This window comes from Bombus pyrosoma, linkage group LG2 (assembly GCF_014825855.1).
Source record: "Bombus pyrosoma isolate SC7728 linkage group LG2, ASM1482585v1, whole genome shotgun sequence".
Lineage (NCBI taxonomy): Eukaryota > Metazoa > Arthropoda > Insecta > Hymenoptera > Apidae > Bombus > Bombus pyrosoma.
The window spans coordinates 9,718,163-9,745,852 of NC_057771.1; the positions used below are offsets into that span (position 1 = coordinate 9,718,163).

At 46.9% G+C, this 27,690-nt stretch overlaps 1 protein-coding gene across 3 annotated transcripts in view; it reads right to left on the reverse strand.

Moving 5' to 3' along the window:
• The window catches only part of LOC122576812 (LIM domain only protein 3-like), a 68,578-nt gene that overhangs the window by 35,481 nt on the left and 5,407 nt on the right, over nt 1-27,690 (reverse strand). Inside the window, exon 1 of one of the 3 annotated variants that reach the window (XM_043747594.1) lies at nt 26,187-26,936. The exons of 1 other annotated variant lie outside the window; for it this stretch is intronic. The gene's annotated coding sequence lies outside the window, so the exon portion shown is untranslated. Of the gene's footprint in view, nt 1-2,176; nt 2,196-26,186; nt 26,937-27,690 lie in introns of those variants that run through there. One more of the 3 variants, XM_043747623.1, reaches the window with a different exon arrangement.

The window sequence follows — 27,690 nt, forward strand, 5'->3', positions numbered from 1 at the left end:
GGAATGTTTATCTTTTCTTCGAGGCTCTCGTATTAATTCGGTGGGGCCGTAGCTGTACAAAGATTAGAGGAAACCGCAGCTGGTCCCCTTCTGCTCCTTTCTTCAGTCCCCCCCCCTTCTTCGCTCTTCCTCTGCCGCCGCTTCTTTCCCTCTCACCCTTTTTACTCGCTCTTCTTCTTTTTTCCTCTTTAACGTTTGACGTTCTTCCCCTCTTTCTTCGTCGATGTCCATTATGCTCGCGTACCAGCTAGCCGCGAGCGACCGTGTTTTATCCGGCTCGTGAATGAATTCAAATTCGATGCACGGGAGAAAAATGGAGAGAAAAAAAGAGGACAGACCGGATGGGAGAGAGGGACAGAGAGGAGCGAGAGAGCTCGTGAACATGCTGGCCGAGTTTATTTATTTTACAGTAGTTCGGAAGAAACGTCGGCATCGACGGAGCGGAAAGTATCTCAGCGCAGCCTCCGACGGTTTCATCCGCGACGCGGACTTGGCGCCAACGCTATGGACACGGAGAATGGATTCGCGTGATTGAGAATCACTGGAGCTTTAAGCTGGCGACACGACGATGCCATTACCGCGTCGACCTTCCCGCCCCTCCCCTGCAACACCCACACTCTCCCGTTTCACCTCTCACTCGCCTTCCGCCTCATCCTACCGTTCTCTTCGTCCTGTTTTCTCGTATGGACCGTCTCTCCTCCTTTCTCTATCGTTCGTGCTCTCCCCCAACCTCTTTGTCGTCCTCACCCCCAAACTCTCTCGCTCTTGTCCTCTCCCTTTCTCTCGCGGATTGGATACCACAGACTCTTCCTCTGTTTCGCTCGCTCTGTCTATGCACCCCGAGTCTTGAATTATACAGACAGCGCCACTTAAAATAATACGCCCGGTATAAACTGTGCATCAACGCTAAAAGCTGTCATTTTCTGTAAGCCAGAATTATGGAGATTCCATGGCGCCGTAACCGCCCCCCCGCCCCCTCCAGCGTGCCCTCATATGTTCCCTCGTCGTTACGCCGTGAAAAAGACGACGAAGGCAATGGCGAGGAGAAGAAGGGTGGCGCGAGGAAAAATAAATCTAACCCCAACCGCCGCCCCCACCTGCTGGCACCGAAGGAATCCATTAATTTCGCTTTAAACGAACGATTATTCGCCTCCGATAATTAAAAGAGATCTAAGCAAACGAAGGGAAGAACGTCGCGAGAAAGAACGATGACCATCGTTGAATTCAATTTGTTAACGCGTTTTTGTCAGCTTTCGGAAAGATTCCGAATAGCACGATAAAATTCTATTTTGATCTTCGAAGGGAGAATCGAATTATCGATTTGCGTCGGCCCTTATGAGAAACCATTACTCTGAAATTGAACTCTAACGGAACGGAATTAACGTTCGTATTTGGAAAGGCGATCCGGCCGCGTACGTTCGTTGCCGGCCACTGACGAATCGAACAAAAGCAAGGCAAACTGCCCGCGAAACTATGCCAGAACTGCGCGGCGCGAGCTTCTTTAATCCCGGAATTTATTAATTACATGGTACACGCGGAGGACATTTATTACGTTGGATACAAACTTCAATTACGCTTGCCATATAAGAGAAACGGAAGCCGGGTTCTCTCCCGGGAGAGAAGCCGGAGAGAAGTTCATAGACAGGCGCGGATGGAAATAAAGAAGGACGGCTCATTATCCGTGCCGGTCTCGTTACTTTTAAATAAACTGTTGCCCGCGGATAAAGAATAATCCATCGTGGTCCAGCTGTCAGAGACAGATTTTAAAAGTCGCGGCGTAATGGGGGTCTCATTATAACCATTGCTCTTAACTACTAACAGCTGGGCTACGTCACACGAGTAGCTAGACCTGGTGAGAGGAGAAAAAGGAGGTGGCCGTACGAAGGAGTACGAGGACGAGGTGAAACGGAGAAAAAAGAGAGCGAATAAGAGAAACCGAGAAAGAAGAAGAGAAGGGAGGAGGAGGAACGAGGAGAGAAATTAAATTGATTGCTCAACCTGTTTGTTCGTTATGCTCGCTATGCTCGCGATGTCGATCCGTAGACGCGCGAAAGAAGCTTAAAACGCTGAACACGGAGGATTTATCGAGACGCTATTCTGCCGCCTGGTACAATGGCCTATCGTCCGAATGGGAAATATCGACGTTGGCATCGATGTGTGTATAGTGCATACGTACGTCTGTCGACGAGGTTGGCAGATGCGACCAACAACGTTTATTCTTTACGTGGCTCTCTTGGAAAACGACGTTCGCCTGGAACGAGAGGAGAAGAGAGGGTGAAAGGGTAGGTGACGGGCGTGAGTTAGGGCCGTGATGTGGGAGGTTCGCTTAATTAGAATCTTCGTTAAGGGGTCGCGTAAACCCCCCTCGAGACTCGCAGGTAAAAACGTAAGAACTATTTTCATTAAAGTTGCCGGGCTCGCAGCTGAAAAGTCTTTCGCTTTTGTACGCGAATGCCGAGTAGCTACGCGCAAAGAGATTAAATCGAGAAAGGCGAGAAACGCGGCCGGAGGAGGGGGCAAGCTCGTTTCATTATTAATTTACTCTTATTAATTCCGCTTGGGAAACTCGAATCGCGTGGCATGTTCGATGTCTACGTAATCGCGAAAATCGATTGATTTCTCGCTACGCTCTCTCCCTCTCTCTCTCTCTCTCTCTCTCTCTCTCTCTCTCACACACACACACACACACATTCTCACTAGCTGTCTGTGTTTGTCTATTCTACCTATGTAAGATCAGCTACGTATGCGCGTAAAGCTTAACCTCGAGATTGTATCGAGAACATTAATAACTAAGGACGTCAAGATGGATTGCGCGTAAGTACGAGTAGCTTGTTCGATCGCAATTTCCCTCGTCTCGCGGATGCTTCTTAGCGATAATGACGCGCTCGAAATTCCCAGAAATAATTATATAAACCGTAAACCGTTCACCGTTGAACGTGAACAATCGCATGATCGCGACGCAAAGATCGAATAACCGGTATATAACCACAACTCATTACGAATCTGCTCTCACCAATTTGCAACTATGTTGCATCCACGTGGCGTGAGGCCTAGGAATTACGCTGTTTCGTGTACTACAAGCTCTCGGAAGCCTTGGTATTTTCGTTAATCAACAAGACGTACACGCACGCAACCCCTTAAAGGGGCAAAGAAAAAAGGTGGTGAGCGTCATTCTCGCGCGACGAGATAGCCGCCACTCTACTCTTCTGCAATTACCATAAAGTGGTGTTTTACAAGTTATCTGTAACGCGCATGTCTTTTAATGTTTTAGTTCTCGTCACATAATCTGCAGCGATACCTACGAGCTGATTCGGGTGCGGACTAAAGAAAAACAGGACCAAAACTCAACGTTGCACGCATGCTGTATGTTACCCTAGTGAAGTAAAATGTTCTGCTAAATTTTAATTATTCATTGTGGGCGTCTGATTTAAAAGCTCGGTTCGTAACGTGCGCTTCAAATTACTTTTGTACCAACGCTCATTTCTTCTCTCAGTTCGTATTTATACAGTATTATGCACGTATAATGATTCTCGCGGAAATAATTAAATGTTACTGCAATTTCAAAATTAATTCGCTACAACGAATAATAAAAGTACAAAGAGAAGCGAAATTCCACTTTTCATGCAAGATTGATATGGCCGAAACCGTGCAATCGCGGGAAACGATAAAAAAAATTTTCCGACGCCGTGGCATTAACACGAACTGCGTGTACCAGGAACGGAAGCTCATTAAACTCACCGTCAATTGATCATTTTAGTTACCTTTGTCGATAATTTTTTCATAATATTCGAAACGAAGATTTGTCCATGTATAAGCAACAGCGAATTTCGAATTACATGAAAGATGAAATGAACTACGATATAATATTTTCTCATAGTATTTTAGTTTTCCAGAGAACGAGCAATTCTACGAGAAACTAATTATTTTTTCATTTTAGTCGCGAAAGTTTTAGTTTAAAGCGTCGAAAATAATCTTAGAAATAAAAGTTGCCGTTTTGTTTTATGGAATTGTCGATAATTTCTGAAAATAAACTATTTTATGCTGTACAATGGAATTGGTATAGTTAATGTTAGATAACTCGTTCCTTGCATTTCTGATACCTAGGTCAACAATTTCAAAATTACAATACAATCAACAGAATTCTAAAACGATAGATTAGAAATACACTGTTATTAGTCACCAGCAATGTTGGACATCATGGAATAAATCGTTCTTTTAAATAATTATTTTAACAAAGCATTCGCTACCTGTTATTTGTACAAGTCTAAATACATTGCATAAAATAATGAAATTGACTGTTATTTACAAATACAGTTTTATTTTTTATTTACTATTTTTATTTACTATTTGTCGATCGGTAAACAAGTTTATTTTTACACAAATATAATATTTCAATCGGGGAGATTACTGCACACTATAAGCGATAATTTTTAACAATGTTCGTTAGCTACGATGAACACGCCGAAATGAATTAGGTTTTCGGACAAGTTGTCCGAAAAGCATGTAGTTTCAGAAGCAACTGTGGACTGCGATTTGTCCATCGAAACATAACCATACTAATTTCACGATATTTTCACTGTACAAAATGAAACGGATAAGACAAAACCGACAACTATTTATTTGTACGTTATCATCCATCTTCCAATTAAATTCAAAAAAAAAGAAGAAAAAAGAAAAAGTAATAGAATTTCATTTTCAAATAAGAAATAGCAAATATACCGTTCAAATGACTTGTTTAAATAAGAAATTTAATTCTTACTTATAACTAAAATATTACATTAATTTATTATTCATTATTTAATAGGTAAATAAAATTTTGCCTAACACAGGTTACGAGAAAGCAGGAATTTAATGCAGGTATGTAATTAGTTTTTTTTTTTGCAGTTGGACGTGTGAAGGATGTACGGAGGTCAACGTTATTTTGTTCAACGCAATCATCAAGCAACACAAACGATCTTTTTTTACATTATTATTTTCCAAGATACGAAGGTACGCTTTCGTTCTTTAACTAGAACTATATAACATTTCGCGTTATTTGATAGTACTTAGCAGGATCGATTCATTAACCCTTCATAGATACTATCGATATCGATTAATGTTTGAGATATGGAGCTTATAAATCTGCTAATTTTTGCAGAGAAACACTGCTAGAGTTGCGGAGCACGACTGGTGGTGGTCTTGCTCGCGTCTGAAGTGCCACGTGTCAAACGTTGCCTCTTGAGAGAGATATTTATTGATATTTATTGTTGTTGTTGCTTTTCACTTAGGAAGAAGAACGGAAAGATGATTACAACAATAAATTGCTGACACAACCCCTTCGTATCTGTTTCAAGAAGCAATGTCCAACACGTGGCATATGAGGCGGGAACGAGACCACCAGCCGCGCTCCCTATACCAGCAGTGATTTTTTCGTAAAAATTAGTAAATTTGAAAACTTTGTACCTCGATAGCTAATCGAAATCGATGATATACATAAAAGGTTAATGAAGTCAGCTTGGGAAGTGCTATCGAATCATGCGAAGAAAAATATATAATCGTAACTAAAAAAACAAACTTTACCTTCGTACCTCGGGAAAAAATAATGTAAAAAAAGAAAAAAAATTAGTATTCGTCGAAAATGTGCCTTCCTTGTACCACGCAATGGTATGATGAAAAATGTTATACCGTACAAGACAAATTTTTCGTTTCTGCAATACGTCAGGAGATAAAGGACTGTCCATTGTTATCGGGGACAATGTATGTATTACCATATGTATTAAACAAGTATTGTATATATATGTTGAAATCATTAAATTTAATATATGTATTTAAAGAGACATTTTATGTATATATTAAAAAAATAAGACATTTATTTCTATAGTAATAAAAACTGATTCCTCCAAAGATAGAATACGGAATGGTGCCCGTTTAGTAAGAGTTTCCATATTTTCACGCCTCGTTCTCCAGCCCTTAATAGCGCATCATAAACCAGAAATCCAAACGGTCATCTTTTAACGTGATTCAACTGGTACTGAATTATCATAATAAGAAAAATATCATTTTCTCATCGCTAGATAGATAGCTTTAATTAAAGTATTGAAATTCGTGCGGTAAAAGCGATACCAAACATGACTATATTTGTACAACTCGCGTATTAATTTAAGAAACAAGAAACGATTGATTCTACCTGTTCCATCTCACCCGCACTGTCTATTTCTCTCTCTTATCCTTGGAATACGTGGGGCACTCGGAAATCTAAAGTCTTCGAACTCCACTGTGTCCGTTAGGGGTCGAGATCCTTCAGAACCAGCGTTTGCTGAGAGGAGCGAGAAACGGCCATAAAAATTTACTAAATGCCGCTTTACTAAAGGGAACAGTGTTCACGAAGAAAATGAAGATATTCGACCAGCGGGGGGAGCCACCTTAATACGCGCAAGATATGTATACGAAAGCCACGCACGTAGCGCGAAACATGTTTCCGGAAGTGCAGTGACCAGAAGCAAGAGTGACGAGAAGGACGGAAGATGCAAATGGCGTAGAATATAAAGGACGCGGCAATGCCATTAGCAAAATTACCGCTTAGCTTGTTATCGATACGCGAGTATGGGAGCAAAGACCAATCGATAAGTGGCCGTTCCGTTCGACGCAATGAAAAATCAAAAAGCTTAGCGCGCAATCCACCCCCTGCTACTTCTCCGTTCGCCGATTCACCGAGGAATGTAATTACAAATGGCATCGATCGACCTGCGATAGGACAACTTTTAATGCTTCATCGAATATTTCAAAGCGTTCCGTGTTCTTCGATGTTAAACCGAACATGTCGAGAAATATAATTGAAGGAACAGGTTCGATGCCTGAAATTTCAAATATTTAATTTAAATGATTTTGATTTTGAATCCGAGATATAAGGGCAACGTTTCGCGCGAATCAACGATTAAAAAAGAACTTTTTACAAAGGCCGGTCCTATCTCATTGTACGCTTTTAACGAGTCGGACGAGTGCAACTGGAACGATTGAAACGCGTGCTAGGAACAGCAAATAAACGGACGATTTTTTTAATTGAAAAAACAAACTGACGCGTGAATCGGAACGTCCGCGGCTCGCGGCCGAGACAAAGATTTACGCGAATAATCGGTGTTTTTCTATACAACGGCGGAACTGGCGGCGGAAGCTCTTTTCAAGCTTCCGCGAACGTCGTGAAGGACTCGGTTTTCCGAGCGCGCTGTAGCCGACTCGTTTCAATGAGCTGTGTCGTAGGAGTAGCGGATGGATAGACGCAGAATGGAGAACTGGCAGGAGAGTGCAGTCACTGATTTAACGCGGGACAATTGAATCCAATTACAACCGCCGCAGCAGCCAGTGGATCTCAATCGTGCCGTAACGCGGCTCGTTTCTTCCATTGCGTCGGACACGCCACGCCGTTCGTTGTATTACCTCGATTATACATTCTTTCCCTCTGTTTCTTCTCTCTTCTTTAATCTCTTTCTCGAGACTGCTGACGCGTATCGCTCTTTCCAACCGTTATCTACCGACGTCGGCGAGATGTCGACGTTTTACACCGGTTTTTGCAATGTTAAAGTTTTAAATGCACGCGCGTTTAGTGCATCGTTACACACCGTTACATCGGCGTCGTAAAGTCACCGAGATGCCTCGCTGTGCTCGCCTTTTTTATTTCCCCCGTTCAGCGAATTTTTCGTTTCTTTTTAACTGTACTTTTCGCGCTCTTTTTTTTCTTTTTATAGACCGACTACAATTCCGCGAAGATGTTTAAATCCGCGCGCTGTATTCCGCGCGAATTTGCTGGTTACTCGTCCCGCGCGGCAACACGCCTCTCGTTAACCTCAACTTTCAACGATGTTAGCAAAAGTTACCCGCGGGCAAGTTACGATTAATTTACAAGCCGCCCGAAATCTATTTTCATCGCGTTAACCGTGTTACGCGACTACGGGACAGCTTCGCGCTTCTCTTTCATCCTATCGACCTTTAAAAGACGCTGCAAACCCGCTGAAACCCGAAGAGTTAAAAATCAGGACGGTCTATTCTCCTCTTCATTCACAGTCGACGATCGAGACCTGACACGACTTAACTCAACCTGTATGATAATCGTTCCGCGTATTCGCATAAGCAGATACGCTCGGCTAGTCCTATCCAAGATGCGTCCATCCATCGCCAGACAGAGTACCCGGCGAACGTTTTCACGCTTTAGGAGGCCGAACGATACTTAGGAACGTCGATACGGTTTACTCGAGTCGTAAACGACGAAACGGTCGGCCGTAATCGAAATTGCCACGCAATGCGAACCTCGAATGCAACAGCCGGGGGAGGATAACGCGGTATAACGCTACGCAACGTAATCTGTCTGTCTCAGACTAGATGGCGTGCTCCAGTGGCTGCTCTACCGGCCGCCCCTGGCTGTTCATTAGGGGCCGCATTGTCCGCTAACTAAGTACAGTCACCCCTTCCTACCAAGCCCTCGAACCAACCTACTGATCCCCGAGACCCTTCGAGTTCCACAAATCCCTTCTCCGCCCCCGCTCCTCGAATCGCCATAGTTCCTCGTTCACGCTGCCACCGACCCTTACGATCGTCTTCCTCTTCCTTTTCTTCCTATTTTCTTACCCCACATTAAACGCTGTTTGTCTCTCGCTTTACGTATTTCTTAAGCGACTCTGCGACATTTTCCAAACCGCTACACCCTTCGAATTCTACGTTTACTACCCTTCGCTGTATCTCCACCCCTCACCCCTGCACCACGCGACCATGAGCACGCGTTGATTCCTCGACGTGACTATGGCTCGCATCCTCGTCTCGACACGATACTCCGTTCGTGCCTGATTCCCACGAGACCTACACGAGAACTATATATATATAGATAGATAGATATAGATATATATAGATATATCTCCGCAGTGGTGTGTCACTGGAAGGAGATCGACTTCCTCGGCCAAATTTGAACCTTTTTTTTTTCGCGTAAAACCGACACGATCGAACACCGTCTGTCCGCTCGTCACGCCAGACACGGATTAATTGGAAAAAGAGATTGAAGTCGAGATTGAAATTGCCACGCGATTAAACGATACGATTGTTCCCATGACTGTGTCCCATTGACCGTGGTTTCGATTCAGAAAAAGCTTCCCGACCGTGGAGTTTTTACATGGTTGAGTCAGAGGAGGGAATATTTTAGTGGAACGGGACCAAAGAGCAGAAATCTTCGAGTCATGGCGAATTTCACGGAGTATACTCGATGAGCGAATCGAGTTGGCCGCGGTGAGGCAGGAAATCAGCGCGCAGACGCGGTTGCCCGGCACGAGTCGGATCGCTAATCCCTCCGCACGCGAACAAGCGTCAATCAGTATCAAACTACTATGTGCAAGCGCACCCTCGGAACGTGACCAATATACGATCGTTCCTTTGATTTTCCTCGCTTTCTATGTAGTCTATCAGCCTAGTTGGAATCCTCGGCTGACGTTATTTTTTACTTTCCTCCTTTTCACCAGTGTACACCGTGGTGCCACTGAAAGATAAATATTGAAAAGCGTTCTGCCCGCGAATAATCGACAAAACAATTATTAACAAACACGCGGTCGCACAAACAACGAAACATCAATAGTGTACGAATAAATATACAAAACGTTCTCGTACTTGCTGCAAATTAATCGAGACACGGTTGCGAGCTGACGCGCGAGTAAGAGAGACAGAGAATCAATCAAGAGTTAGGCGAATCTTCGCACGGTTTTGTACAATGCTCCGTAATAATCCCGCTGGTATCCCTTTCTCGTTCTTCCCCTTGGCAACCTCTCACAGTGCCGACGTCCTGGTTCGATTACGTTGGATCGTACGATGTACAGTTCATTGTGTCCAGGATAGAATCCAATCAAGGGGCTGGCAAGCCACTTTCAAGCGACGACGTCACGGCCAATCAAACGTCGCTACTCGCGCATGTAAATACAGGTTCGAACAGCCGCGTGGATTTATAGCCGAGGCGCAATTCTCTCGTTGTGAGCTTGACCTTTCGGCCCGATGTGGTCCGTTGATCGATCAAAGGCGGAAGGATACAAAATCAGGGAGGTTCGTCGTGCTTCCGACGCCGATAAAACCTTGTCGCCGGGTATATAGTCGAGAAGCTCGTTGGAAGGGAAAGGAAGTCGCTTCACGAAATTAGAAAGTATAAGCGTAAACATGGGAAAAGGGAACCGGGGTGAAACGCTAATTCGATCTATCGTCGTCGTCGTCGTCGTCGTCGTCGTCGTCGTCGTCGTTCACCGCTAAATGCGCATTACAATCGCCGAGATATGGAAATTTAGTTACGCCTACCCACCGTCCTGGAAACACTGTGGGTATTACGGTAATACCCTCCTCGACCCGCTTCCTGCCAAGCTATCCTTCTACCAGTGGACAGCTAGCCCCTCTCGCTATCCCTCGACCGAACGACCAACTCGACAGGGCCGTATTATCCAACCCGTATACCTAACTATGTAAATAGAAGTCAGCGGAAATTGGTCTTTCGAGTCGGAACGTGACCTCGTGTTAGCGGCATCTTAACAGAAAAACCAGCGTCGATTTCCATCGATGTATTAGACGCGCGTCCGCGCTGATGCGATCGCATTTAAATAGCCAATCTCTGCTCTCTCTCTCTCTCTCTTTTTTTGAATCGATCGAGATCGAGGTACGAGTCTAGAGTGGGAGAGAGAGAGAGAGAGAGAGAGAGAGAGAGAGAAATGAAGAAAGAGCAAGAGAGATCCTTCTAGAAAATGATGGAGTAAATCATAGATAGAACGCTATTGCGAGTAACGAGACAAATTTTGCTTCGACCAGATCGATCGAATGCGAACACGTGTTAGACGAGCCGTCAACGCGATGCTCGATACCGGGCATAGGCACGCCACGCCGGAGGGATTTCAGCGGGCAAAAAGTGCGTTCATTAGCCGGGCTTATCATTTCGAAACCGGTACGGCTGGGTTGCAGTTTAATCGCTTATCTCGCGTCTGCATAAAACATGTTTCGCGTATGTACATAACGCGACAGGATCCACTATTTAACGCACCCGCATACACACTCGCACAGACGTGTTTCTACCTCCTGAAAACCGGTGACTGTACGTCGGTGATGCGATCGCCATCGTCTCGTCGTCTTATAAATATTCCGCTTGGAAGATAGTCTAATTCACGATCGCGTGGTCCACTTTGCGCGAGACCAGCGATAATCTACGCGTTCCAATTTCTGTAAAACCAGTCTCCTCCTTCTCTCGTCGTAGCTCGATATCGTCTCCTTGAACCGGCCGGCAGAAAATGAACAAGCGTGTTTCGCGTGTTATCGGAAGGGGACTGGAATGAACGCGAAACGCTTTAGGCGACACGGATTCGAAACGGGGAAATCCGCGGACAAAATTGATCTGTCCAACCTCCGGCGAACGACAGGACGCATTATCTCGTGATGGGCGAGAATAATAGACGTGGCTGCAACGGGGAAACGCGAACGAGAATCGTGCATGAAATGCGATATAGAAACGTTGGAAGTCGTCGCCGATAGTTTACGACGAAGGTCAGAGGAAACGTTAGGCGTTCGTTCGAGTATTTCAATGGGCTCGTCGCTTCGCGCGAAATGCGTGCCCTCGTTTCGCTCGATCGGCAGACAAACACCGAATCGGAAAACCAAAATATCCTCGAAACGAGTGCCCGTTTTAGAACGACTTTCAACGGATGACCGATACATGTACACATATATACAAATATATATATATTTATATATGTGTATGTGTATGTATATATACATAAGTATGTGTGTGTATGTTTGTGTGTGCGTGTGCGTGTGTGTGTGTGTGTGTAGGTAGAAGCGCGCAACCGGAGAAGAGCGACCTTCTCGCAATCTCCTCTCGATCCAATATCCGAGTTTTTTGACAGCAATTTCGGTCACGTCCGATAATATATCTGGATCATTAATATAAAGCTCGGACCACACACCGCGCGTCCCTCGCGGGGAAATTGCTTTTCAATCCCCTATACCGCCCTCCCTCTTCCCCACATGATAGGGAGCTCTCCTTGCCACCCCACCATCGCCGCCGCTACCATCCGTCTTTGGCTCTGCTTCAGTCCCTGCTTCCCTGCTCCTTTGCTCCCTCTTCTACCTTTGCCTTTGCCTATACCTCTGTCTCAACATCCAGCCTTCAACCCAGACACTCAGGGACCACCCTTTCTTGCGCCTCTTTCGATTTCGATCTCTATTGCCGTTGTTTTATTTCACGAACAGATCGCTGTCGTAAATTTTAACGATTTCCAAGGAATGATCGGGTAGGGAGAGGGGGAGAGGGGCGGGAGGGGTGCACGGTCTGAAATTCCTAGGAATCCACAAATTGGTCACGTTAGATGACTTAATCGAAGTTAAGATCACCGATGGCGACTTTATCGAGCGATTTCGTCGAGCAAATTCCTCCGTGAGAAAATCAGCGCGCGTCAATTGTCGCGCAAGAAAGCACCAGATATACGCCACGGTAGAAGTGCACGAACCTGGCTGCGTTTCCGTATGTAGCCGTTTCCAGGGAGCGACGGTGTCTGCGCGAAAAAGTAGAAACACGAACACAGGATACGAAGCGACCGAGCTATTCGAAAAGCGGCACAGGGTAAATGGTGGCGCGCGTGTACATATGCGCCGATACAGAGAGCGACGGAGAAGCGTGCACGGAGCACCCTCCATAAAGAAGATCCCCTCGATCAGATAAAAAATGTATTATAGCCGCCATGATACAGGTCTCGATACTTCGACGAGACTTCCCCGGGAACGGACAGCGTATCCTCCCGCAGGATTCAACCCCTCCCCGCAACCAACTCTTCCGTACCCCTCCAACCCCTCCGTTCCCCACTCGGTCGGTGTGTTTCTCTCTTTCAGCCGCGTGCGACAGCTTCTCTCCCCCTCGCTTGGAAATTGCTATCGGACGATTCAACCTCGAATGCAGATCGCTGCACTCTCTCGAGTCTCGAGGATGACATTCGACGAAATTAGATTCCGAGGAAAGGAAAAGGAAACACGCATGTCGCTGTCCTCCTCGCTATCCCCTTCCGCCCCCTATTTCTGCTTCGGATTCAGCTCCTACTTCTCATTCAGAATCCCTTCCTCCGGCGGGACGACGAAAAATCCACTCCTTGCCGTTACTAGCCAATCTATCCGATGGGATACGATCGTGCCTCCCGTTCGAAACACGAAAATCGTTCGAAACCTCTAAACAATCGCGCGCCACGCCACCCTGTGATCTCCTTGCGTAATCGTATCTTATCCGAGAATGGCGGGAGATAATCGAAGGAGCGTGTGATTAAATCACGTATCGGCAGATCGGTATTTTCTCGACGAAAACGAGAATCGATCGCGGGAACGTCAAACGATACACGGAAATCGATTATTACGCGAGCAACTGGCTCGTGCGAGGCGTGGAACAGGAAGAGGATTTCTACGGTAGTAGACACACTAGCATACGGAAATGTCGAAACGACGAGGCAGTACGGGCCACCGCGCGGTAAAAACAATCCTCTCCGCGCCACGACATCAATAACATTAGTCTAAGTAATGTAATTGGCCGGCTTCCCCGCACAGCGGCGAGCACGGGGCTGCTTGCACTGTCGTGCAATCCGCCCCTGTATTGCGACGTCGCTCGCGTCCGGCGTCGTCAAATCCAATTTACGCTATCGAGGTCGAAAAAAAAAGCGAAATAAAAGAGCGGATAAAATTGAATCTTAGGATCGACCTAATGGAATCACAGTGTCGCGCGTTTCTTTATGTTAATTGGGAACCGAAATTGATCCGTGTGTCGGCGAATTTTCGAATATAACGTGGAACGATATGGCGTTGGAAAGTGTCTACATTAAATAGATTACATCGATCCACGACGTTTTTACGAGTATACTATATCCTCGGGCGAGATGAGACTCTTTTTACACGGTCTCGCCTTGAACACCGCGTCACGGCGCGCACCTGCGCGAAGAGGGATAGCGTTGCGATCACGAACGCGCGGCTCGACAAACTCCGGCCACGATAAAAGTTTAAGGAGGCTAGCGGGCTCGGTGACGTTCGTTCTCGTCGCTAGCGAATGAATTGTTACGACGAAGGTACGAATTACCGGGAATTTCGAGAACGAAATTGGACACCATAAGCGGGTACACATGCATGTGGAAAAATCGCATTGTCTCTAATTTCATCTGTGTATGAAATGGTACAAGACACGAGGTACACGCAGAGTGTGGAAAAACGGAGAAGATGGCGAGGCAAAGCTGCACGGACAATGGAGGAATATTGAGATGGAAAATAGAGCGAGGAGGGAAAAGAAGAGAGGAAACGGTGGCGTGCGAAGCGGGGATTGGTAACACCGGCTGGCAAAAGGGAACACGACGGGAAAGAAAGGGAGATCACGGGGGAAAACGTTTAATTCATTACAGACATTAAAAAAGTAAATTGCCCGGTGTCTAGGAGGGAGAGAGAAAGAAAAAAAGGAAAAGGCAAGATGATCACGGCGGATGGCGGACATTCGGTCACGAAAATATTTAATTAAATTCACGACCGCAAGATACGCCTGTTTCGTTTGCGCTCGCTCAAGCGTACGCCCGAAAACCGAAAGTAATTATCTCGGTCTTTCCGTACGACCGGCCACGTCTCTTTTTCCTGAAAAGAACGGGAATCGCCGCGTCGATGGATCGCTCTACCGATATCGCAAAAAGAAAAAGAAACGGGAAGAGGGCGGGTGAAAAGGAAGCGAGTGGCACCGCGGCTTGGCCCGCACCAAACCTCCACGCTCGAATCCTTCGTTAATACTTTTTCCATCTGCCTTCGTCGCCGCGGTCGCGGTCAGCTTGCGCGCGCTAGAGAAGACAGAAGTTTCGAACGAATTAGGCGCATGACTTGCGACTTTCATCTTTCGCCAGCGTCAGAGTACCGCGGCGCAGTTCGCTTAACCGTCTCTAAACCAACGGAATCACGCGTTCCTGCGTCGATCCGCAACAATATCCCCGTTGAAAGATCGATCACTCGCGATGAGGCAACGGTAGGTAGCCTGCGATTCGACGCGATCACCGGTCGACCAAGCCCCGCCAACGAATTAATTATCGTCGCGCGCGGAACAGTTCTCTATTTACGTTATTTGCCACGTATATACGACGCGTCATGCCTACCTCCGGCAAATACACGGCTGAGTGTACAGTATGTTATTACGAACGAGCCTTGTAATCGACCCCTTATATCATCCCCCTTCGCGCAACGCAATCTCATTACCGGAGATGCATTTTCTGTATTAATACCATAAGGAATTAACTTTCCGGATGTTGTGGGATCGAGATGTCTCGTGAAACCAAGGGCTACGATTATATACCGATCTAATACGTATTATGGGAATGAGAGGAGCCGTGTGAACGATAGTGACCGAGAAACGCATGCATGCGTGTGCGAGGGTATACCACGTGGATATTATGGCCACGCACGGCTATACAAAATGTGTATCGGGTGTGTGAAATCGATAAGAATGCGAAATTATTAAAAATCGGGAAAGTTTTTCATAGAAAGGTTAAGGGTGAGAAGTCAGAGTTTGAGAGAATCGAGTAAAGATCATCGTACAATGAAATTATTATATCGTCTCTTGTTTTCTAAATGTAGATTTTATTTAATATTCGGTAAAAAATCTATCTATTTTTTCTTTATACGGGATACAAATCAAGGGCAATATTTCTATAATATAGCCATCCTATTATATTGAGGAATAAATCTGTTTTTACCGACTTATCGCATAGATCTATTATATCCCGACTCGAAATCAACATCTTTATATCCTCCGACAATTTCGAGCCTCGATTTCAAACCGATCGAACAATAGCACTCTCGCCACTGGGGAAACCGTTTCGAGTGTACCGCGGTATAATCGCTAATTTTCTCTGCAGCTACGAATAATTCGAGCGTCACGCCGCGTGTCGGTGAATTTAATGGATTCCATCGATTTGTTAGCGCGGCACGTTGCAACGACGAATAGATTCGACCGATCGGCCCTCGTGTCACATAAGCGAGAGAGAGAAAGAGAGAGAGAGAGAGAGAGAGACGATTACACAGAGAGAAAAAGAGAGATCGTCCAAGCGCGCGTAGTAACTCGTCGTGGCAAACGTTTGTCATCGGCATTCGCTTGTTCGATACGAAAAATACGTTGGAAGCGACTCGGGAGGCTGTACCAAAATGTATTTTTCCATAGAGCAATCAGGACGGGCGCAGAGAACGACGGTGGAAGAAAAACAACCGCGACGATCGCGCAATTTAGAGTAAACTTAATTGGGAAACGTCGTTCGATTGGACAGGGAACAAATCAGACCGCTAATCGAACTCGATGCGACGAATATTAAGGATTTCAAAATCGAGCCTCAGCCTTTTCGGATAATTCCATCAATTTTATCCGAAAGCATAACGTTGATCGATCGAATTATAACTACGTAGTAAAATCAGTTGTACACGTATATAAGTTCCGATTAATCGAAATGAATAAATCGCGACGATCAACTGGCAGAGGAAAAAATGTGCCCGTGTTCGATATCAAAGCCGATATCAAACGGATATTCGGTGGATCAAGGCCGTGTATCCGATAAGCCGAAGTCCCCGAAGATGGCATCGAACCCTACGATTGGTATATCGGCTGCAGCATCGCATGTTGCCTCCTTCCCTATGGTATGAGAATGCAACGCGGGATCACCGGCTGACAGGTTCCTAATGGAACCCATAAACAGCGTGCGAAGCATGTTATGTTTTCCAAATGAAATCCCGAAAATTGGTTTTGAGAGTCGACGCCGTGCTCGCTGTGTTACCTGCTCGCGCGCTCGGTCTTTCGCTCGCTAGGCTGATACGTTGTACACAAGCTCGTCGCACTCTCTCACCCACGCGCACCTCCTGGCAATCCACAGCCTGATGCGGTCTGGGCCATGAAACGCGTGTAACGCGTCCCGTGTATCGGCCACGGGTGAACGTAATAAATAGTTTATCGCGGATCGACAGCACCATTACTAATGTCTTTTATCAAACGGCCGATTCCATATTTCCGATTACCGGGGAAATTACTTGGCCAGTGGTCACGAGCACGCGGAATCATTAAACACCGCCCAGCTCTTCGAAAATCAACCAGTTTAAATACAGGTCGGAGGCTATTCATGACAATAAAAGCCCGCTGATTTCGCGTAAGATTAATTAAACGTTCTCGCATATATAGGTACCGGCGGTAATAGTGTTTCCCTGATCGTTCGCTCGCGTTTCAACGCTCAAAGTAGAAACTAGCAACCGCACCAGCGAGTCTCTCGCTCCGTCTTTTATACTCCCTATTCTCTCTCTCTCTCTCTTTCTCTTTCCCTTCCTCTTCGTTTCACGCGCGCTCTTCCGCTCTCTAGCCCCTCTCTGTTATATTCGCGGCGAAATTTCGGAAAAGGGTCGCTCGGTCGCTGGTGTAATTACTCGGTTTTCTTCTAATTAGCGAGGTGAATGCGCGCCGCTTAGACAGAGACGCGCGACCGTTTGCAAGGACGCTCGGCGCGACGCTAATTCCAGGATAATTGGCCGCCGGTTCCCGCGAAATTTATGACCGGGTAATTGGTAAAAACGGTGTTTTCCAGCTTTGCGTCGGCGCACCATACGTGAGCTAACGGGGGGAACGATGAAAGACAGTCACCAGAGCAGGATGGAATATGGGCAATTGGTAAATGCGACTTAACGTCGTTAGAAATCAACTCTGCGTATGTTAACTGTGCTTTCACGTGTGCGTACGTATGTGTGCACTGTTGCGCGCAGAAACATTAATTTATCGTCACGAGCCAAATGGGGATAGCCAATCAATAATTATAATAACAAGGGAGCGGCTACGCGGAAAACACCAATTGGCCGTTTAATATTTGTTTAGAAATCGACGTTCGATCGATCCACCTGCGACAAGAATTAGCGTTCGTTAACGCTTTGTCGACAGAGAAAAAGGGAAAGAGGAGAAAGGTAGGGGGAACCGTGTTACAGAGGGACAGGGGAGAAGCGTCTCGCTAGGGATTTAATTCGTTTCAGCTGTTGGAAACGATTTCGTTTAAAAACGGTTTGGAGTGGTGATTTTTCAACGTGGACGAAATTTCGCGAAACGTCAACGTGAAGCATCATCGTGCAACGCGCGAAAGGCTCGAGCGAAAGAAATTTCGCTTTGTTCGGTGAAATGACATCGCGTAATTACTCGGTTATCTCGCCGTTTAATTTAATTTTCCGTCCAATGACGTGTCTACTTTAATTACAAGCACCACTCGTACGTGCCCGATTAATATTCATCCTCCAATACTCTAATAACGTACTACTGTAATATCGTACCATCGTAATGCCGTAAATGTAATAATAGCCCGATTATCGTCATTTACGCAGAAATAATTATTCCTCTCGTAGAAGCCACCGGTACTATACAATAGCGAAAATGGCCACCCACCGCGATGAAGCGGAAACGCGAAAAAGGAGTTTGCGCCGACCGAATCTGTGAAATATCGAATCGAGCAACTGTAATTCCAAATTACACGCTTGAAATATAAAAACAACAACGATACCCGCTTAATATACCCGCCGGTTGCTTCTCAAAAGGGATACGTGCATCGAACAAGAAGAAAAATTACCAATGCCGTTGTAAAGCGTATCATCCCTTTGATGAAAATATTCACCGACACTTTGTATACGATACACACGATAACCGGGGCTATGCGTTACAGAAATTGTCAATTAAATTTCATTTTCTACCGCCCACTTGGTTTGTACAGAGGGCCGTACGATATTAAAAGACTGGCTGGCTCTTGCTTTGTAAAAATCACCTTAGCTAGTCAAGCATCGTGCGATACATCGGTGACTACATATGTATATCTTGTTTATCGAAGCTGACGAGTTTCGATGACCGATGAAAATGCAAACGAAAAAAAGAAACATGCAGAGTGAAAGAGGCGTTCGTCTACGGAAAAACAAGAAAGATCGCCGTTAACGAAGATTCTCCGTGACAAACTCGTTTCGTTCCACAGGAACGCGTCGCCGCGAGAAATCGAGCAGACGCTTCTGCCGTGTCAGTGTCGCTCCGGTAATTTTATTAATCATCCAATTACGGCGAATCGATAAGCGCGTAGCCGCTGTAAACGTTTCCTCGGTGTTGTCGAATGCTCCGTATATTTCAATATTTCGTGCTGGTTCCAACAGCCAGGTTGGCTTGCGGTGCAAGCAAAATGCATTAAAGAATCGAGCCGCGATCCCTGGTAAACTTTCTCATCGAACTCCGTAACTAACGCGCCGCGAAAGATTACTCTGGAGAAGATTGGCCGTATTTACGCGGTAAAATGGATACGGGGGCAGGAAGGCAGGCAGGCAGGCAGGCAGGCAGGCAGGCAGACAGACAGGCAGGCAAGCAGGCAGGCAGGCAGGCAGGCAGGCAGAGAGACCAGCCTGCTGCCGCTGTTCGATCAAGATCCTATACCGGGAAAGCCTCGCGAAATTATATTTGATTCTAATCTAACAAATGGGACGGGAATGCAATCTATTTATTTACACTTGGCTTCAACGAACCACGGTGATAGTATTGTCGGCTGGTCGTGCCCTTTCTCTTTCTATCTGCCCCTTTTCTCTCTGGCTCGTTGGGTCTCATCGATTTTGCTCAGTGACGTTGCTTCTAAACGCGAAACTTTGGTTCGATACCGGTTTACCTACCGAAAATCACCATGAACGAGCGGGCGAATGAAGAAATCGAGGAAGAGGGACGAAAACGGGAAAGAAAATGAGAACCTAAGGATAATGGAAGAAGAAAGGATTCGAAAACAGGGAAGAAGATAGAAAGAAACGAACGAACTGGAGTGTAAAGCGTGGATGGATGTTTTATACGCAGACGCGAGAGGAAGCGCGGTACAATTCGTTCGGATGTTCTCGACATCGGTGCGCTTCATTCTTCTCGAGTCGGCTCGCTCGATAAACGAACGAAGGGACAATTGTTTGGCGGCGGAAAAGACAGCTGGTCGAGTCGGCCACAGAGACACGACGCGCTGGGACGAAGTGGCTATTTTCCGGCGACTGCTCACCGATTAAAAATCGAATCCCCCGCCAAGGTGCGGGAGAGACTATTTAAATCTACGATCCGTTCACGATGCGTAATGCTCGACGTCTTTCGCTCCAGCTCTTCGTATTCACAGCGTTTCTCTGAATAGATACACTTATCTACATATACATATAGGTATAAGTAATAAGCACGTAGATCTCGCGTGGCTACGGAGCAGGGTTTGTTGAGAATCGAGCAAAGGGTTTCGAGGACGATTATAGAAGAAGAGAGACGCGTGGTACACGTATACAGGTACCAAACGAGCCGATATTTATCCCATGGCATTATTGCGTGCACTGTGCACGGCCACGATCAAAGGGAGAATCAAATTGAACGCACTTAAGGACACCAAAGGAACGATGCTGTGATTATTAATGGGCATCGAATAATGAGAATAATGCCCTGGACAAGCGCAAGGGATCTCTGTTGTCAGCTAATCCAGCATGGTTGCTCACTGTCCGATCTATTATTGGAGATCACGTTAATCTTGGTAATGCGATATTATTGCGGTGAACGGTCGTATCGTGACACCGGTATAATCGTCGAACCCTCTGTATGCGGTGGAGACGCCGTACAGAAATCCGAGACATGAAACCACCGCAGGAAACAAGAACAGGGACCGCGGCATTAATTACGGACAGATCAAGACGATCGGTTGCTCCACTAACGTTCTTATACTCGTATATCCCTTTTGTCCGCTACTGCAAGAATTAGATCGTTCCGAAATGTTGATCGATCGATTCGGTTATTCGTAGCAAACGTCACGAAGTGAATAGAGGAGCAAGAGGGGAAGGAGATTCGTTCGAAAGCAAAATTGGGATTTCGGTCTGGAGGAGCGACGCTGTGTCCAGCCGAAACGGCGCCAAAAGAAGATTAATAACCTTGAAATTCATCCATTCGCAAGTACGTGCCACGATAATGGAGAGGACTGGCGTGCGCGTTACGTTGCATAATTAATCGAGAACCCGATATCCAATTGATAACTACGCCCAGTTCCTTTGTTTCGTTAGCGGAGGCGTCACTTCCAGGCAACCGATCCAATACTTTTATTGATAAATGAACCGAGAGCGTGATTTCTGAAGGGGTCGGCTACTGTGGAGAGGAAAGAAAGGTAGGAGCAGGAAGGGGGAGAAAGAGGCAAGGGAACATCAGACGATAGACTATGCTGGCCGATGGACGATAGCCATTGTGTGGAAGTGGCTTTCGACGCACAAGACAGGGATAGCGAAGCTACAGATTAAGGAAAGGAGAAGGAAGGTTATAAACACGTATTACGAACTCATTAGTAGGTCCATTAGGAACGAAGCTAAACACATCCACGTCATTCCATTATCGCGACTCGAGCTCTAATTAGACCGCTCATTATGTCGTGTTTAAATATTTCCTTACATCGATGCCTATTCCCGTATCTTCGCGGTGTGTTGGTTCCCTCGTTACGCTCGCGAGATCCGTTTGCTCTCGGTGCCTCTAACTTCTATCCACGCGGGCGGCGGCAGTCTCGTTGTGCAATTAATTCCACCAATTTACTAGAAAATTTATCGTGGCCACGGGCAAAGTGGCCTTCCGTACAAAGTCGCGGCTGATTTGCAATAATTAATTGCAAACAACGTCGACTCGATCGCGCTCATAATCCGCATATTGCGCGTGCTCGAGCGTAATTTGCGATTGATAAATGTCACGGTGACTGACGAGCTCGTTTAAATAATAGGAAATTAAAACCGGGGGAACGCGACAGCGGGCATGTCCAATGGTTTCATAACGGAGGCCAATAGCGACCTCCGTTTCCACCTCTATACGCGGCTATATGTATAACTGTACATAGATATATATATATACTATATGTATATATATATTTGTGTGTGTGTGTGTGTGTATATATATATATCAAGCGTATAGTTTATACGAGGTTCGGCCATAAACCGGTCGCGATAGAGGAACGACGTTCGATCAACATATCGTGGCATCGAGATCGGTTGCGCGCGATCGAAACGCTTACGTTTCTTCTCCAGCGAGTCGCCCTTCTCGCGTTATTAATCGAGCCACGATTTGTTCGAGAGAAAGAATCTTGGCTGGGAAGATGTCGGTCCGGGATGATCGCGTGGCCGCGCTTTCCCGAGGATTTAAGATAAAGAAAGCGAGAGGTTCGGGGAAACGAGGGAAAAAGAGCGAGCGATCGACCAACCGAGGGTAAGAGGGTAAACGGTTATAGGGAGGTGGGAAAGGACGGCCGTGAAGTAAATAGGAGTCCTGCCTGTTCTGCCGTAAAATTGTATGTGAAATTGTGCGATGTGTCTTGCGAATTGAATCGCCGGAAACGACATTGATTTTATTGCTTGTTTTCAGTGCTGTATACCTCATTCCGTTCTCCTTTTTGCCTTCGATCTGAAACCAACCTTCTTCTACACCTCCACCACCAACTCTGTCTCCTTCTTTCTTCTTCTCGCTATTTAAACCATCCGCCAACGCACTTTCCATCCGTCCGTCCCTCCCTGCCTCCCTCCCTCCCTCCTTCCCTCCCTGTATTATCCATCGAACGAAACTTCCGCCCGTGCAAATATATCGCTCAAGCTCTACGACCAACGAAAGAGAAAGAGAAGCGGAAAGAACCTTCGGCAAGAAATCGCAGAAATCGTGAACGCACGAGCGATCTTTAATGCGATGAATCATCCTCGGCTGGAAATTTTTTCGATCGGTGAATCAGGGGGATCGGACATAGTGACCGGGTGTGCGATGGCGAGGTCGCGCCTTTGACAGCCCGGACAAAAAGGACCGTGAAAAATCGCTACCGGCCGGGATTAATTGGGCTTATTAACGCGAACGAAAGAACCGTCCGTATTACCGGGGTAAAATTCCAATATCAGCGCTGTCCGCCCGCCAACATTTTTATAGATACAGGCCAGGATCTCTGGCGGGGTTAGAAGAGGATCGGATAGGGTCAGCAGCCATCCGCAGGTTCCGCCCATAATTTGTTTTCAATGATTTACCACGGGCTAATTGCAGAATGCAGCGAACGGTAATATCGCTTTGCAGCGTTACATCCGGGAGCTAGCTATACTTTAGTTTGCAATTTAAACTTTACTTCCTCCGGAATTGATTAGCTTTTAGTAATTAAGCAAGCAACGCCTTGGACCACCCCTACCCCTCGACGATCCACTCACCCACCCTACCAACCTGTGTTATACCCACCACCTTCAACCCTGCCTCTTCTCCTTCTTCGCCTCCTAGCTTCCTAGTTTTCCCTCTTCTCTCCTTTCTGCTTACCGTCGTTGTCGGACACACACCGTTTCGGTTCGACTCTGGTGCGCCTGCGTCCGAGTACGCGCGCGCTCCGCTCATACAATTGCATACACGCACCCATACAACAACCGTACGCACCCACTTACGCGTATACACGCGAACCCACCCAAACTTCCACTGCCTTCAACCCCCTGCTCCGCTCTCTTTCTCTCCCTCTCTCTCTCTCTCTCTCTTTCTCTCAACCCCTCTCGACCTCCCTCTTCCTTCTGTCGTCCTCTTTTGCTCTTTCCTCTTCCACGGCTTCTCTCGTTCATCCTCTTTCTCCGTCCCTTTCCTTTCGTTCCCTCTCTGTCTCACCGCATTGCACGGGTGGGTTTTAATCAACGCTTTACGAGTGTGAGACAGAGGAAGTTAAGCCGAGGAGAAACCCGAAGAGTGGTGGATGCGCGCGTACGTATACACCAGATCACCGGTGTGTGCTCGTCCGGTGGCGTATATATTTTTTGATGCGCGAAAACGTAACCCCGAACTCGAAGCCTCGCGTGTGTTTTCCGTTGAATCGAGTGCGAAGCAATTTCGGCAAGGAATGCGTTTCCCTCGATACCTCGTATACGGGTATAGCTTGCCCAGACGGGACAGGCTCAACCAATTTCAACTTCCATTATACACCCTTACCCGATTCCGTGGACGTATTTCCAAAGTATGCAAAGCGACTGATCTGGATTTCCATGGTAATCTCGACGCTTTACGCCTTCTCCACCATCCACCATCTACCTCCTTATCTCCTCGCTCACTACAAACGTTCCGTCTCTTTTGCAACTAACAAACTGCATTATTTAATTTTACCGCTGCTTCTACCATCGACCCTTTTACGCTTCATCCCTTTCCTTAAATGATATATTTGTTTAGAATGTTTCAGGCGTAAATTCTTTATGGATCGAACGTTAAGCGTTCGAATAATTCAAAATGTGGTTACGGTTGCGTTTCCAAACTCCGACGAACGCGTGGCAGGTTTCGGAAGCTCGCGCGGATACACCACGTGCCAGAGCGCCCGACGAATTTAAAAACGCAATTTACCGACAATAGAATAGTGGTCGGAGTTCGGTGACCTTGCGGAGGATAGGCGGCCTACGTAGAACAAGGACTACGTTAGGCCACGATTCTATCGGGGGCTGAAGCGATGGAATAGAGGAATTCCCGCGTACCCGCCAACCGATTCTCGCTCCTCGATATCCTCCTCGTTTCTCTTCAACCCCTTACGCCGCCCTCGACATCGTAAAAATGTTGTTTTTTAATTTAGGAGGCGCCCCGAGGTTAATATACGGCTTTAATTCCAGGATTTCATTTAGGGGTTAGTCGCCTCCGCGTTTCGTGAGAGCCACGGGGGGAGAAAGGGAGTCGCGGAGAGAGTATCAGATACAGAAAGGATGAAAGGAGAGAGGCGTGGAGAGGTGTATACTCCAAAGACTAGGAGCTTGACCGCACTCGCCATTACTCGGATGGCCTTTCACGCGGTGTTGAACAAACATTCGAGACAAAACAAGATCATTCGATTTTCTCTTTCCAGATACTTAACCAACGGGAAATGGACGATTTTACCACGGAGAAATTTTCACGATTTCTCCTATCGAAACTGTCGATAAACCGTGATATTCTAATTGTTTAAAGCAATGTACAATTTCTATCGGTTAATCGAGTGATCGTAATCGTCGAAGAAATTGGTCTCGGGTCGGCAAACGTTAACGCGACCTTCCAACCACCCTTCTCGGGCCAAGTTCGGCGGGAACGGCGGTCGGTCGCGCTAAGGCAATTAAAGCTCCACCCAATTAATGCCTCGGCAAACGCGGCGGGGGTTGCTGGCGAGCGTTGCGACGGCCGTTCCTCTCCTTCTCAACCCCTATAAACTCACCTCCTCTCTTTCTCTTTCACTATCTCTCCCTCTCTCTCCCTCTGTCTCCCTATCTCTCTCTCTCTCTCTCTCTCTCTCTCTCTCTCTCTGTCCCGCAAACAACGCCTTCTTGCCTGGCAGACGCCACGCGGAAATTTCATTCGGCCATTGAAACGTAAATGTACGCCGCGGCGAACGTTTCATTCGGCCGTTGAATGCTACGGATTGTCCGATAATGCTCGATTTATACCGAGGCCGGATTCAAAGGGACGACGTTATATCGTGTAATACGGCGAACCTGCTCATAACCGCGCCTCGGATTTATTTCGCGGAACGACGAGTGGAATGCGTGCGGCCCGTACGCTCCATTCCTCTTCGAGTTACACCACGATCACCTCAAACGTGACACGCACCGAGCGTGGCGAGGAAAAAGGGGTGCAAAAAATCCTGCTCGAGTACGGCCATGCTTCGTGGAACGTGCACGTGAAACGGAATCAATGGAACCTCGTGACCGACGTTCCAATAATCGTAACAAAGATAGAAAAATAATTTATTGATAACGCGGAAAATCATTTGCGAAACAACATTCTAGGGAAGAAGGAAACGTCATAGATTCTTGGTAAACAGACACACACATGCGAAACGTAAAACAATCTACATGGGACGTCTCGATTTTAAATGAATCAGCGCGGTTGATGCAACGAAAGCGCGCTGTCGCGATGAAAAAGTCGCTCCTCCTAACGTTAATTAAAACGTCCCGCATCGGAACCGGCATCAGCGGCCACGCTCAACATCGCCAGCACCGAGTATCGACACTGCAGCATCGTCCACCTCGATTCCGACGTTCTGGCCCCGCGCGCACACCGTAATAAGATCTATCAATCGGCCGTTTCGTCGCGTTGTAAATCGATTTAAACCGTACATCCGCTGGAATACGTGATTCGTCGAAAAACGCGCGTGTGTCGACCACGTTCCTTCGCAAGAAATCATTCAGCTACTCACCGGCTGAAAAAACCGACAGATTCTTGGAAATCCTTAAACTTCGGTATACCAGAGGACACGATGGTACGTAGGGTTCCTCGATCCTCGATGCAAATGTTGACACTCATCAAACACACTCGATGAACGAAGCGAGTCCTCGAACACGAAGGAGTAGAAAGAAAGCCGAAACGAACCAAGGATTTGGCTGGAAGAAAGCAAAGGATGCAGGAGGAGTAAACAGTAGCGCAAGGAAGTGAAACGAAAGTGGAGGAACGTTCTCGGTATCTGACACTTATCGCTTGAGTCACTTGTCGCGCGATATCGATCGATCGAGCGTACGCGTGCCGCGGAGTCTCGTGCGGTGGATAGCCGCGGCACGAAAGTAATTCAATTCATTAGCGGGTGCGCGGTGTCGTGCACGCGATGACGTATCGGTAATGGTACACGTTGCGTTATCGCCGATGTGCGCCGCCGCTGAAGATTCGACGATAGGCAGCGGCAACGATATCGGCCGGCAACGGTAGCAGCAACAGAAGCAACGGAGGTGAGCGCAGGGGCTGCCGGTTAGTCCGCAACGGCAGCTCACTTCGGAATGAAGAGGAACGCGACGGTACGCGAGGCGACGCGAGACCGCCAACCACTCGGCGCACTCTCGGCTAGACTTTGCTTGGAACGCTCGTCCGGCGTCTCCTTGCTTCTCGTCCTCCGGCCGCCACTCGTCGCTCCATACTGCGACGTCATTTGGCACGTCACGCGTGGCCGTGCGCATGCGCGGTTGCCCGCACGGCGCGTGTCGCGTGAACGTTCTGCCGCACCACACCGCGCACTGTATACACTATACACGCATCTAGTACACGCGCTTTGTGCACCAGTCATCTTTATCAATCGGAGAGTCACGACCACTACCACTACCACTACTACTACCAGTTCCACCGTCGCTGCCACCGCCGCTACGTCTGGCCGGCACGATTTCTTCGTTACACCGACGGATATTGCTTGGGAGGATTTAACGATAAGACAGGAAGCGACAAGATCTCGGTTGTCGAGAATTGGGAGGGAGGGGAGGGGAGAGAGGAGGAGAAGGAGGGCGTTAGGGAACGGGGTTGAAAAGGACTAACGATCTTGACTTTATGCAAGAGTTTTAGGACTGATTAAGGAGAATATAGAATTAAGAAAGTTAATCGTGTCTATAACGACGTTACGAACTGATAAAGAATCCCTAGGCTTTTTGTATTGTATTCGGGAAAAAGTCCGTCTTGACGCGATCGAGAGAAGAAGTCGGCAGACAGAGTTTCTCGTTAAGCGCGTCGTTCTTTTCTCTCTTTGACGTAGTTAAATTTTACTCCAAGCACGGAAGGAAGAGAGACGATCGCCGAGGGTTTGTTTCAATGGTGACGCGTAATTAGATGACGTCGCGATTACCTGTGACGAACGAAAATATCCCAATCGGTTGGATGGTGCGCCGGAACAGCGATAATTACTGCTAATGTAAATGTTCGTTAATGGGTGTTATTAAATGCAACGC